General features: G+C 39.6%; 1 protein-coding gene across 1 annotated transcript in view; it reads right to left on the bottom strand.

Annotated features, from left to right (window-relative positions):
- Positions 1 to 6,267: 6,267 nt before the first annotated feature.
- The window catches only part of LOC126281743 (reticulon-4 receptor-like), a 37,201-nt gene continuing 31,219 nt past the window's right edge, over positions 6,268 to 12,249 (bottom strand). The window contains exon 4 of the mRNA XM_049980930.1: positions 6,268 to 6,350. The gene's annotated coding sequence lies outside the window, so the exon portion shown is untranslated. The remainder of the gene's footprint in view (positions 6,351 to 12,249) is intronic.

The raw sequence follows: 12,249 nt of genomic DNA, 5'->3' as shown, positions 1-12,249 counted from the left end.
TGTGTGCAGGGAATGACAGTACGAGTCAATAAATGCATCGAAGTTGGAGGTATCCCTTTGAACATTTGATTTCATAAAATGGGGAGATGCAAGGGATTTACGGTCAACAAGCAGGCCGAAAGTGAGAGGTGAGGGGACTCACTGGAAACAAGCACCCCGAAATTCATTTACTTGCAAATATTTGAAAATGATCAACAATGAAACGAATCAAATCGTTCCTTTTCAGGATCACCAAATTTTAAACGGGAATTGGTTCGTCTTTTCCTCAGTTAGTCTTTTAATTTGTTTACTCTGTGGGTTAATGAGTTCACTCGTTAGTAAGTAGGATGTTTAGTTAGTTAGCTAGCTAGTCACATGATTTGTTTGATAATTATAAGTTGTATGGCCTCATGACCACAAAACAAACAAAACTTATCCGAATATGCTGAAAAAATTAATATTGGGGTCAACATCTGTAAAACTATAATTCCTCTCCCTAAAACCCCACCCTATGGGGAGAGGGGCAGAGTTTTAGTTTTAGCGAATCAAAATTTACGAAGTAAATAAGTATTTTTTATTTATCTGTAACCGTTTTCCACGCAAAGATGACAACATGGATTTTCTTGAATTACAGCGCCCACTACCAAGAATTGAAAAAAAATGTTAAAAGCAAAATGTACGTAGTTTTTTATGTAGAATCTGATTCTACATATTTTTTCGTGTGAAGCTTATTTTTCGAATTATTCTGGTTTGTTAATTTAAAATTTACACCCTATATATTACTCTCCATCTTTCACGTACAGTTATTCATTTTTGAGTTCTTACTATGACAGAGTTGAAGAAACGATACTTGTCCAGTCATCGAAAGTGTGTTTCTGGTCTTTATTGGGAATTTTTTAAATTTTTTATTCACACGTCTAGATCTGTAGGAGAAAATTGGAGGAGCATACCTCCAAGGTCATGGAACGTGTCAGAACATGAAATTACAACATAAATGTAGTAACAGATAAAACAAAATGTTTATGATTCCGTAAAAGTCAATTAAATTTACGTCACTTTAACTCATTTGAGTAGGAACGTGCTCATAACAACACGAGCGTTGCATTGTTATCTGATCAGTGAATCCCATAGCGAACAGATCATGGTTAAGAACTTCAAAAAGCGTATTATTTTGAGTTGTGTAGTTTATTAGCATTGAAGTCACAGACTGCAATGCGATATTTCTGTTTGTGTCTCTTTTGTTGAAGAAGATAAGTGTATAACGGTGAGGTAATTTGGACTGTGGCAGTTTTGAAGAATCATTTCAGGGAATATCGAGTTATGCCAGTTTTAATGAAAAAATCAATGTGTTCGATTTCTGTGCTTTGGCCATTAGGAATTCGTTATTTTCTAATTTACTTGTTGTTATTCTTCCTAAGAAAAGAAGATAGTTTTGATTAAAATATGAACCGTATTATTTGCGATGCTGTAGTGTTGAAATTTTGGTTTCCTTTTCTATAGATCTTTTATTTTTTTCTCTAACGCATTCATTTACGTCGGTTTTGAAGAAGATATTTTGAGTTGTCCCTTTTTCAGGAATATACCCATACATGTTATTTTCTGCCCCATTTCCATGTAGAATAATGATGTTATTATCAGCGCATTCGCGTGTCATACTGCATGACAATATAGTCAAAGGACATTCTGATACTCTGGAATGTATTAAAGGAAAATAAGCCCACGAACCAAATTCAGGTGATGAAGTAGCAAAGGAGGAAAGTAATAAAAACTTAATGAGCTACATTGTCATAGAAATGCGTCATCCATAATTAAATCCGTTAATGAAATAGGGTAAGTTGTCACTGCTACCAGTTCTGAAGGAGACAGAAGTGACACTTGCGCCGTTGCATGTAAGTGAGAAAGCAGACAGGTTAAAGCTTATTCTACTCACTTTCTTTTGCCTGAAGGATTTTCAACATCTCATCGATATAAACATCATGCCAAAGAACTATTGTGGTTCTTATTACAAAGACGTTCTCAGTATTTGCCGAATATTTGAACTGTTCATTATGGTTCACTCAATTCAGCTTTAAATAACTGTTAAACTTTCGCAATGCAAAACGATACTGTCGTTACTCTTCTGTTGTTGTTGTTGTGGTCTTCAGTCCTGAGACTGGTTTGATGCAGCTCTCCATGCTACTCTGTCCTGTGCAAGCTTCTTCATCTCCCAGTACCTACTGCAACCTACATCCTTCTGAATCTGCTTAGTGTATTCATCTCTTGGTCACCCTCTACGATTTTTACCCTCCACGCTGCCCTCCAATGCTAAATTTGTGATCCCTTGATGCCTCAAAACATGTCCTACAAACCGATCCCTTCTTCTAGTCAAGTTGTGCCACAAAATACTCTTCTCCCCAATCCTATTCAATGCCTCCTCATTAGTTACGTGATCTATCCACCTTATCTTCAGCATTTTTCTGTAGCACCACATTTCTTGTCCAAACTAGTTATCGTCCATGTTTCACTTCCATACATGGCTACACTCCATACAAATACTTTCAGAAACGACTTCCTGATCCATAAATCTATACTCAATGTTAACAAATTTCTCTTCTTCAGAAACGCTTTCCTTGCCATTGCCAGTCTACATTTTATATCCTCTCTACTTCGACCATCATCAGTTATCTTACTTCCTAAATAGCAAAACTCCTTTACTACTTTAAGTGTCTCACTTCCTAATCTAATTCCCTCAGCATCACCCGATTTAATTTGACTACATTCCATTATCCTTGTTTTGCTTTTGTTGATGTTCATCTTATATACTCCTTTCAAGACACTGTCCATTCCGTTCAACTGCTCTTCCAAGTCCTTTGCCGTCTCTGACAGAATTACAATGTCATCGGCGAACCTCAAAGTTTTTACTTCGTCTCCATGAATTTTAATACCTACTCCAAATTTTTCTTTTGTTTCCTTTACTGCTTGCTCAATATACAGATTGAATAACATCGGGGAGAGGCTACAACCCTGTCTCAGTCCTTTTCCAACAACTGCTTCCCTTTCATGCCCCTCGACTCTTATGACTGCCATCTGGTTTCTGTACAAATTGTAAATAGCCTTTCGCTCCCTGTATTTTACCCCTGCCACCTTCAGAATTTGAAAGAGAGTATTCCAGTCAACATTGTCAAAAGCTTTCCCCAAGTCTACAAATGCTAGAAACGTAGGTTTGCTTTTCTTAATCTTTCTTCTAAGATAAGTCGTAAGGTCAGTATTGCCTCACGTGTTCCAACATTTCTATGGAATCCAAACTGACCCTCCCCGAGGTCCGCATCTACCAGTTTTTCCATTCGTCTGTAAAGAATTCGCGTTAGTATTTTGCAGCTGTGACGTGTTAAACTAATAGTTCGGTAATTTTCACATCTGTCTGCACCTGCTTTCTTCGGGATTGGAATTATTATATTCTTCTTGAAGTCTGAGGGTATTTCGCCTGTTTCATACATCTTGCTCACCATCTGGTAGAGTTTTGTCATGACTGGCTCTCCCAAGGCCGGCAGTAGTTCCAATGGAATGTTGTCTACTCCCGGGGCCTTGTTTCGACTCAGGCCTTTCAGTGCTCTGTTAAACTCTTCACGCAGTATCTTATCTCCCATTTCGTCTTCATCTACATCCTCTTCCATTATCATAGTATTGTCCTCAAGTACATCGCCCTTGTATAAACCCTCTATATACTCCTTCCACCTTTCTGCCTTCCCTTCTTTGCTTAGAACTGGGTTGCCATCTGAGCTCTTGATATTCATACAAGTGGTTCTCTTATCTCCAAAGGTCTCTTTAATTTTCCTGTAGGCAGTATTTATCTTACCCCTAGAGAGATAAAATTCTACATCCTTACATTTGTCCTCTAGCCATCCCTGCTTAGCCATTTTGCACTTAGCCATTTTGCACTTCCTGTCGATCTCAGTTTTGAGACGTTTGTATTCCTTTTTGCTTGATTCATTTGCTGCATTTTTATATTTTCTCCTTTCATTATTTAAATTCAATATTTCTTCAGTTACCCAAGGATTTCTACTAGCCCTCGTCTTTTTACCTATTTGATCCTCTGCTGCCTTCGCTACTTCATCCCTCAAAGCTACCCATTCTTCTTCTACTGTATTTCTTCCCCCTATTCCTGTCAATTGTTCCCTTATGCTCTCCCTAAAACTCTGTACAACCTCTGGTTCTTTCAGTTTATCCAGGTCCCATCTCCTTAAATTCCCACCTTTCTAAGTTTGTGAAATGTTTTGTTAAATATATGTTATTTCCAGAAACGTAAGAGTCTGTAGAGATGGACATCAAAAACCTATCAATCAAGACATATCCTGCACAGTACGCGACTTAATTAGAAATCAAGCTTTATTAATAAGCATGTGTAGACGTTTTATACTAGGGCAGTGACAGAACTCTAAATAACCAACTGGTGTGTGTCTCATCATAATAATAAAAGTGGCATAACTATAAAAAAAAGATAGCCCTTGCGGTTAATGTTAGCAGAAACAAGAACACCATTTGAGTCTGGTGTTATATCCATTCTAGTTAGTGCCGATAAATTTGTCTGTATTAATAATGTTTCATTGTTGTTTCATTGTTGTTGTTAATAATGTTTCATTGTTGTTTCTTTATGGAAAACATTACATTTGACGTTGTGTCCATTTTGTAGCAAGAGTCCGATGACGTAGATGTAAGGAATTAATTACACGGTGGAACCAAGACCAACAGGAATATGCTGCAAACTGAAGAAATGAATTCGTCTCCAGAATTTTGAACTGGAAGGTAGCTGGTAGCTATTCTAACATCTGTAAAACTTTTAAGTCTAAAAAAGAATGGACATTTTTAAGGTATCGTCCTTTCGATTGATGCTGGCAACCATCTGTTCCTAACTCGTGGAAATCTTGCCATCTCTCAATTTTAACTTTAGGTCTTTTTCAAATAATTACAACAAACTGAGGGGGGAAAGGAATTGGGAATACTGGAATGGGAATTACGTTTCGACACTTTCCTTATAATCAAGGGTGTTACAAAAAGGTACGGCCAAACTTTCAGGAAAAATTCCTCACACACAAAGAAAGAAAATATGTTACATGCACATGTGTCCGGAAACTATTACTTTCCATGTTAGAGCTCATTGTATTACTTCTCTTCAAATCACATTAATCATGGAATGGAAACACACAGCAACAGAACGTACCAGCGTGCCTTCAAACACTTTGTTACTGGAAATGTTCAAAATGTCCTCCGTTAGCGAGGATACATGCATCCACCCTCCGTCGCATGGAATCCCTGATGCAGCCCTTGAAAATGGCGTATTGTATCACAGCTGTCCACAATACGTCACGAACAGTCTCTACATTTGTTAACGGTGTTACGTCGATAAGAGTTTTCAAATGTCCCCATAAATGAAAGTCAAGAGGGTTGAGGTCAGGAGAGCGTGGAGGCCATGGAACTAGTCCGCCTCTACCAATCCATCGGTCACCGAATTTGTTGTTGAGAAGCGTACGAACACTTCGACTGAAATGTGCAGGAGCTCCATCGTGCATGAACCACATGTTGTACCGTACTTGTAAAGGCACATGTTCTAGCAGCACAGGTAGAGTATCCCGTGCGAAATCATGCTAACGTGCTCCATTGAGCGTAGGTGGAAGAACAAGCTAAAATGAGCTCTCATAGAAATTAAGCGTTTCCGGACACAAGTTCACATAACATCTTTTCTTCATTTTTTTGTAAGGGGTGTTTCCTGAAATTTTGGCCGTACCTTTTTGTAACACCATATATATATATATATATATATATATATATATATATATATATATATATATATATATATATATATATATATATATATATATATGTGTGTGTGTGTGTGTGTGTGTGTGTGTGTGTATGCTCTAGCAAGATGAACTTTATTATGATATGATACTGTTTTTCATCAGTCTTCTCTCAGGTTTGTTGTGACCCGCCACGATGTCCGCTTCTGTGTCTTCATCTCAGAACTGCAGCTACATTCAGCGTCCTCAGTGGTCATATAGTTGATAAGTATTTTAGAATAAAACATTTCTTCCTACAGCTGCAATCACTGGACAAGATTTACCGTTCTCTGCCTGCTGATCACATTCATTTGCGGGTCAATGTGAAATAGCGAGGTTTTTGCATATTCTCGTCTGTTCTGTTGATTTCAAGCACGTGTAAAGAAATACAAGACGCATGGAGGTCAATGGAAAGGGAAATAACAGATAATTAGAGATGGAAGGGAAAATTAAGTAAAAAAGTAAAGGCTAGAAATTTTTGGAATTTTTTGTTTATTTGCAGTAACGCACGCGCTGCGAAGACCGCGGCCGGAGAGAGACCATGGATCGACAGTCCACCTGAAACACAAAATACCAAAGAATAAATCTGTTGTTCGGAGAACTATACTGTTCTCTTACATTGCACGTAACACCTGTAAGTCGATTCTATGACCAAGTGCGACTTAATTCCTCTCCAGTACAAGACAACGTTGCATACAAAATGCAATAAATGCAACTAGAAGAGAATACGTCCAGATGAGAAAATACTGAAGGTCATTTAGTGACATCTGAAAGAGACAGACAATAGAGAATACTGAAATCCACTCCTGGAAATTGAAATAAGAACACCGTGAATTCATTGTCCCAGGAAGGGGAAACTTTATTGACACATTCCTGGGGTCAGATACATCACATGATCACACTGACAGAACCACAGGAACATAGACACAGGCAACAGAGCATGCACAATGTCGGCACTAGTACAGTGTATATCCACCTTTCGCAGCAATGCAGGCTGCTATTCTCCCATGGAGACGATCGTAGAGATGCTGGATGTAGTCCTGTGGAACGGCTTGCCATGCCATTTCCACCTGGCGCCTCAGTTGGACCAGCGTTCGTGCTGGACGTGCAGACCGCGTGAGACGACGCTTCATCCAGTCCCAAACATGCTCAATGGGGGACAGATCCGGAGATTTTGCTGGCCACGGTAGTTGACTTACACCTTCTTGAGCACGTTGGGTGGCACGGGATACATGCGGACGTGCATTGTCCTGTTGGAACAGCAAGTTCCCTTGCCGGTCTAGGAATGGTAGAACGATGGGTTCGATGACGGTTTGGATGTACCGTGCACTATTCAGTGTCCCCTCGACGATCACCAGAGGTGTACGGCCAGTGTAGGAGATCGCTCCCCACACCATGATGCCGGGTGTTGGCCCTGTGTGCCTCGGTCGTATGCAGTCCTGATTGTGGCGCTCACCTGCACGGCGCCAAACACGCATACGGCCATCATTGGCACCAAGGCAGAAGCGACTCTCATCGCTGAAGACGACACGTCTCCTCACGCCCCACGTGTTGAGCAATTCGGCGGTACGTCCACCCGGCCTCCCGCATGCCCACTATATATACGCCCTCGCTCGAAGTGCGTCAACTGTACATACGGTTCACGTCCACGCTGTCGCGGCATGCTACCAGTGTTAAAGACTGCGATGGAGCTCCATATGCCACGGCAAACTGGCTGACACCGACGGCGGCGGTGCACAAATGCTGCGCAGCTAGCGTCATTCGACGGCCAACACCGCGGTTCCTGGTGTGTCCGCTGTGCCGTGCGTGTGATCATTGCTTGTACAGCCCTCTCGCAGTGTCCGGAGCAAGTATGGTGGGTCTGACACACCGGTTCAATGTGTTCTTTTTTCCATTTCCAGGAGTGTATGTCGCTATTTTGTCAGATGTTTGAAATCTCACTGTCAACTGAAACTGAAACTCTAATGGGAATCAACAAGTGTGACAGTCTGAAAATATGAAGAATATCGAATTTTGCGGCAAAGTAGAACCACTGTTTGTATTTGCAATGCAGTGATTTTTGTAGACCATTTCCCTTATGGTCACAATGAGTTTAAGTCTGACATCTAGGTGTGGTATTAAAAACAACCAGTCTCTTAACAACTGGTTTGTGTTAAGGGAATAAAGTTACCAGTTTTGCTGCTATTTTAAACGTGTAAGTTGGTTTTCAGAGCCGGCCGCGGTGGTCTCGCGGTCCTAGGCGCGCAGTCAGGAACCGTGCGACTGCTACGGTCGCAGGTTCGAATCCTGCCTCGGGCATGGATGTGTGTGATGTCCTTAGGTTAGTTAGGTTTAAGTAGTTCTAAGTTCTAGGGTTCTAATGACCACAGCAGTTGAGTCCAATAGTGCTCAGAGCCATTTGAACCATTTGGTTTTCAGAACTTTTCCTAGTTACATATTTTGGATACTGTTTTGCGGAACATGTCTTGCGATAGCACTTTACCTTAGTCTACAATCCTGTTCTGATTATATCATCTTGTTTCTTGTGGTAGCTAGCGATTTTCCCTGGAATGGATTCGTTTCTGAGATATCAACAAGTGCTAAGTGTGGCTCTGTATGGTGTGGTGCTACCTAACCAACATATAACCCTCCCCCCCCCCCCCATTCCGACTCTGTACCCTCCACATCTCAATTCTGGGCAACATCAGCAGAATCCCTCTCCCAAATTTTGGAATCCATTTTGAAGTATATTATCCCCACTCGACTTTAATCAGTCCTCTTGATCAGATGATTTTTAGTACACAATTATAAACATTTTTTCTCTTCACCTCATCGCTGTTTATTAATATCATATTCCGTGTACAACACCTGCATTTAGATTCAGTGTAAACATATCCCCCCCCCCCCCCCACCCAAAACGATATCGTATTTTATATCCAATCACACAAGCAGACTTCCAATAAAGCATCATTTAACATAATCTTTCCTAATATTCGCTTGCGAAGTTTGACTCATTCATTTCCAGACCAGAGTTTCCGACCTGAAAACTCATTTGCCCTTCTCCATCAATTTATTTTTCAGAATGGTTGTGTCACCAACACGTAATCACCCTGCACGTAAAATTTCCCTATAGAGTCCTCTGGTGCCATTTCTCTGTTGTATCTAGAGATACATCCAATTTTTATTTATGATGTATGGCTGGAATCAACCTAATGATGGAACGTCTTACACGATGTTCAGTGTGAAAGGGAAACGGATAACTTCTTCAAACAAAATGTTGTCTAAAATGTATTTTTATGTGCCCACTCAATCGAGAAGCCTCAAATTCGTCTGGTAGGACACTCCGTCCAAAGATATTTACTCAGGTGACAGGAAAACACAAAAAAAGTCCACTGTAGCGTCACAAATCGGCTTCAATGTGGAACCGTGTTGTTATCACGGCTCCATTATAAAGGCCTATAACATGTCATGCCCCAAGAGCAGTTCTTATTTGATACGGACGCATATTTACAAAATATAAAATACTTGTGCTACGTAACGGTTAGTTATTTCTGCTGTGAAACACGCCTACGTTGTCAAAGTCACTATCAAGAAAGGATGATTTCAGTTTGATACCATAGTACACTCTGCTATCCTTTAAACCTATTTTTTGTGTGTATTGACTATCAAGCAGCGTAATTAATGTCTTTTCTAACCAAATTTAAGAGAGAGAATAGTGGAAATCATATTTTTTTCGGATGTTTGAGAGAAGCGAAAACAAGATTCCGTTCGAATTTTACCAGCCAAATGAAGAGTGGGAAATGGACAAACGGAGTATCAAATTAACCAGTGTGAGGTCTTGACTTGAAAACATTTTTAATTGCTTGAAAGTAATCAGTGTAACTAAGAAAAAGTTAACTAATAATACGTCGGAAAACTGAAATACTTCACGAACAGCTACGTAAATGGCTCAAATGGCTCAAAGCACTATGGGACTTAACCGTCTGAGGTCATCAGCCCCTAGACGTAGAACTACTTAAACCTAACTAACCTAAGAACATCACACAGATCCATGCCCGAGGGACGATTCGAACCTGCGACCGTAGCAGCAGCGCGGTTGCGGACTGAAGTGCCTAGAACCACTCGGCCACAGGGGCCGGCGCTACGTAAATGAGGAGACAAAAAGTTCATTTCTTCAAGGTGTAGTATTTTGTGTAAGAAAAGTTGCATCAGTGTATCAGCGTGATATTTGATTTCTAAAACGGTTTCCTTCGAATCGGGTACTAAGTTTGTGACATTTCGAGAACAGCAGACACTAGGAAGACAAATGGGATGTCAAACAGTTTATCTTTTCAAGGCCTGTCTATTTTGGGTATAGAAAGTTACATTGGTGTGTTACTTAACTGCCAAAATTTGCTTTCTGATAATCAAGTGCTAAATCCAGGTCGATTAGATAACAAAAGACGCTAGGAAAGCAAATAAGATGTCCATAAGAAAACGCTTTGCAAACAAATCTTGGAAAAAAGGAATGCTTGGAAAAGCAGTCAAATTTTGTGTGAGATGGTTTGCCCAGAAGTAATAAATAAAACATTCGAAGTGCTTTTGAATAATGACCGAAATCCTGTACAGCAAACGAGGTGTGTCAAATGTTTCTCTATTCTATTTTCTTTCTTACTTTTAGACTAATCATTTCACAAACATTTGACCGATTTTTTCAATTTCTTAATTTTCTAATATTCTACTTGTGCTTGTTACTTAGTTACATGTTTCATATATCACTGAACGATGTTAATCAGTTCACAGGATATGCATACATGATTAGTTTCAGTATCTGGCTAAATACTAGCAGTTTTCAAGTTTCTAAATGGCATACTGCACTAATTCAAGGTTAATAAACATATTTTAGACATAATTATGTATCTACACTAAAACTGGTTTCCTTATAGGCAATCAGTTTTTAAATACAAATTCGTCCATGGAATAGAAGGAGTTGCCCAGAAGAAATAATTTTATGATTAAATTTTCGTTACTACATATCAGAAAGTTGATATACATGGCAAGTAACTTCTGCTGTTGTAGTTGGGAATATCGCAATTCTTCTCAAATTGAGATGGATTGCTCACGGCGAATTTCATCAAGTGAAAGTGCAGTTAAATGCCAAATTCTCTGAATGGCAACTGTCCTTAAAATAAACTGTTTTTATAAAGGAATGTATTGTTAGTATTAAATTTTGTTTGAGAACAGATCTACTGCGAGGCTATTGCGAGCATTTACTATTGCCTGAATAAATATTTATAATGCATGTCCCATTGTTATAATTACTTTCTTCTTTACTGCATATACTGCCTGTGTAACAGAAAATTTACCGAAAGTATTATCGCACATAAGATCAGTGAAAGAAAATGAGCAAAGACACTTAACTTAATTACCTCCATATTCTCAAAGTTAACAACTATTCTTAGAGCAAAAAAGCTTAGAACAAAGTTTCTTACCTTTTTAAGTCTAATCAATATTTATCGCCAAAAATTCAATTATTTGCCTTGCTTATTACTTTCTGCTGCTGTACCACCTGTATTCATTGTAATGTACAACATGCTTAGAATTATTGAACGTTTTAATATGGCTCCATATCTTCATCTACGTTGAGCAAAAATACGCGAGCTTGGCACCATTTTATCTTCTTCCAAACAGTTTCGCAGTCGGGTTCTGTGCTAACCTCATCAAATACTACCGTGTTGTTAAAAATACAGTTACAAATACACCCACATGTTCAGCGTCCACCTTACGTTTCCGATATAACTGCAATTGTAATTTAAAATTTCATTGCTATTAACAGCTGCTTATAGGACGCTTCTATTACCAGCGTTTATAAGAACCTCACCAAGGAGGCTCTTCAGTTAACTAATACTCTATTAACACTCTTTTTCTTCTATCTGCCAATACGAATACTATACTTTGTAATTAATAGAGTTCATATTTTTCCTCTGTGAAATCGGAGCATATTATCAGGTCTCTGGAGGGTTTTCTCTATCTTAAAAGGCCCGTTCTTTCCAACACACTTACTCTGTTACCCTAGTAGCTGCTTCCTACATGTATTGTACCCATGACCTATTAAAAGGGGTAATACGTTTCTCAACCACATAGCAGAGGTCGAGAAATCCTCACCGCAGATCGCCACTGAATTGCCTCAATCTGTTATTTGAGCGCCTCATTCGGCTCCAAAACAGAGGACTGCAGTTGGTTCTGGGAACGATGCTGAGATATGCTAGCTCTACTTCCATCGAAGGTGCAAGGCCAGCTAAGTTGACCAATGCAGTTCGCCATCTGCAGATACAGAGGATAGCCTCTAAATTTAAGCGGTAGGCATCATCCCTGCCAACACTTGCTACTACCTGCAGCCAGCTGCACGCTCAATAGCTGTTGACAGTAGCTTTGGACGAGATCCCCTGCAAGGCAAACAGAATGGACACTGAACTTCCTCCCGAACTGCCACCTACTT

Source organism: Schistocerca gregaria, chromosome 7 (assembly GCF_023897955.1).
Source record: "Schistocerca gregaria isolate iqSchGreg1 chromosome 7, iqSchGreg1.2, whole genome shotgun sequence".
NCBI classification, from domain to species: Eukaryota; Metazoa; Arthropoda; class Insecta; order Orthoptera; family Acrididae; genus Schistocerca; species Schistocerca gregaria.
The sequence above is the reverse complement of the archived record's forward strand: the minus strand, read 5'-3'. Positions and strand labels throughout refer to the sequence as shown.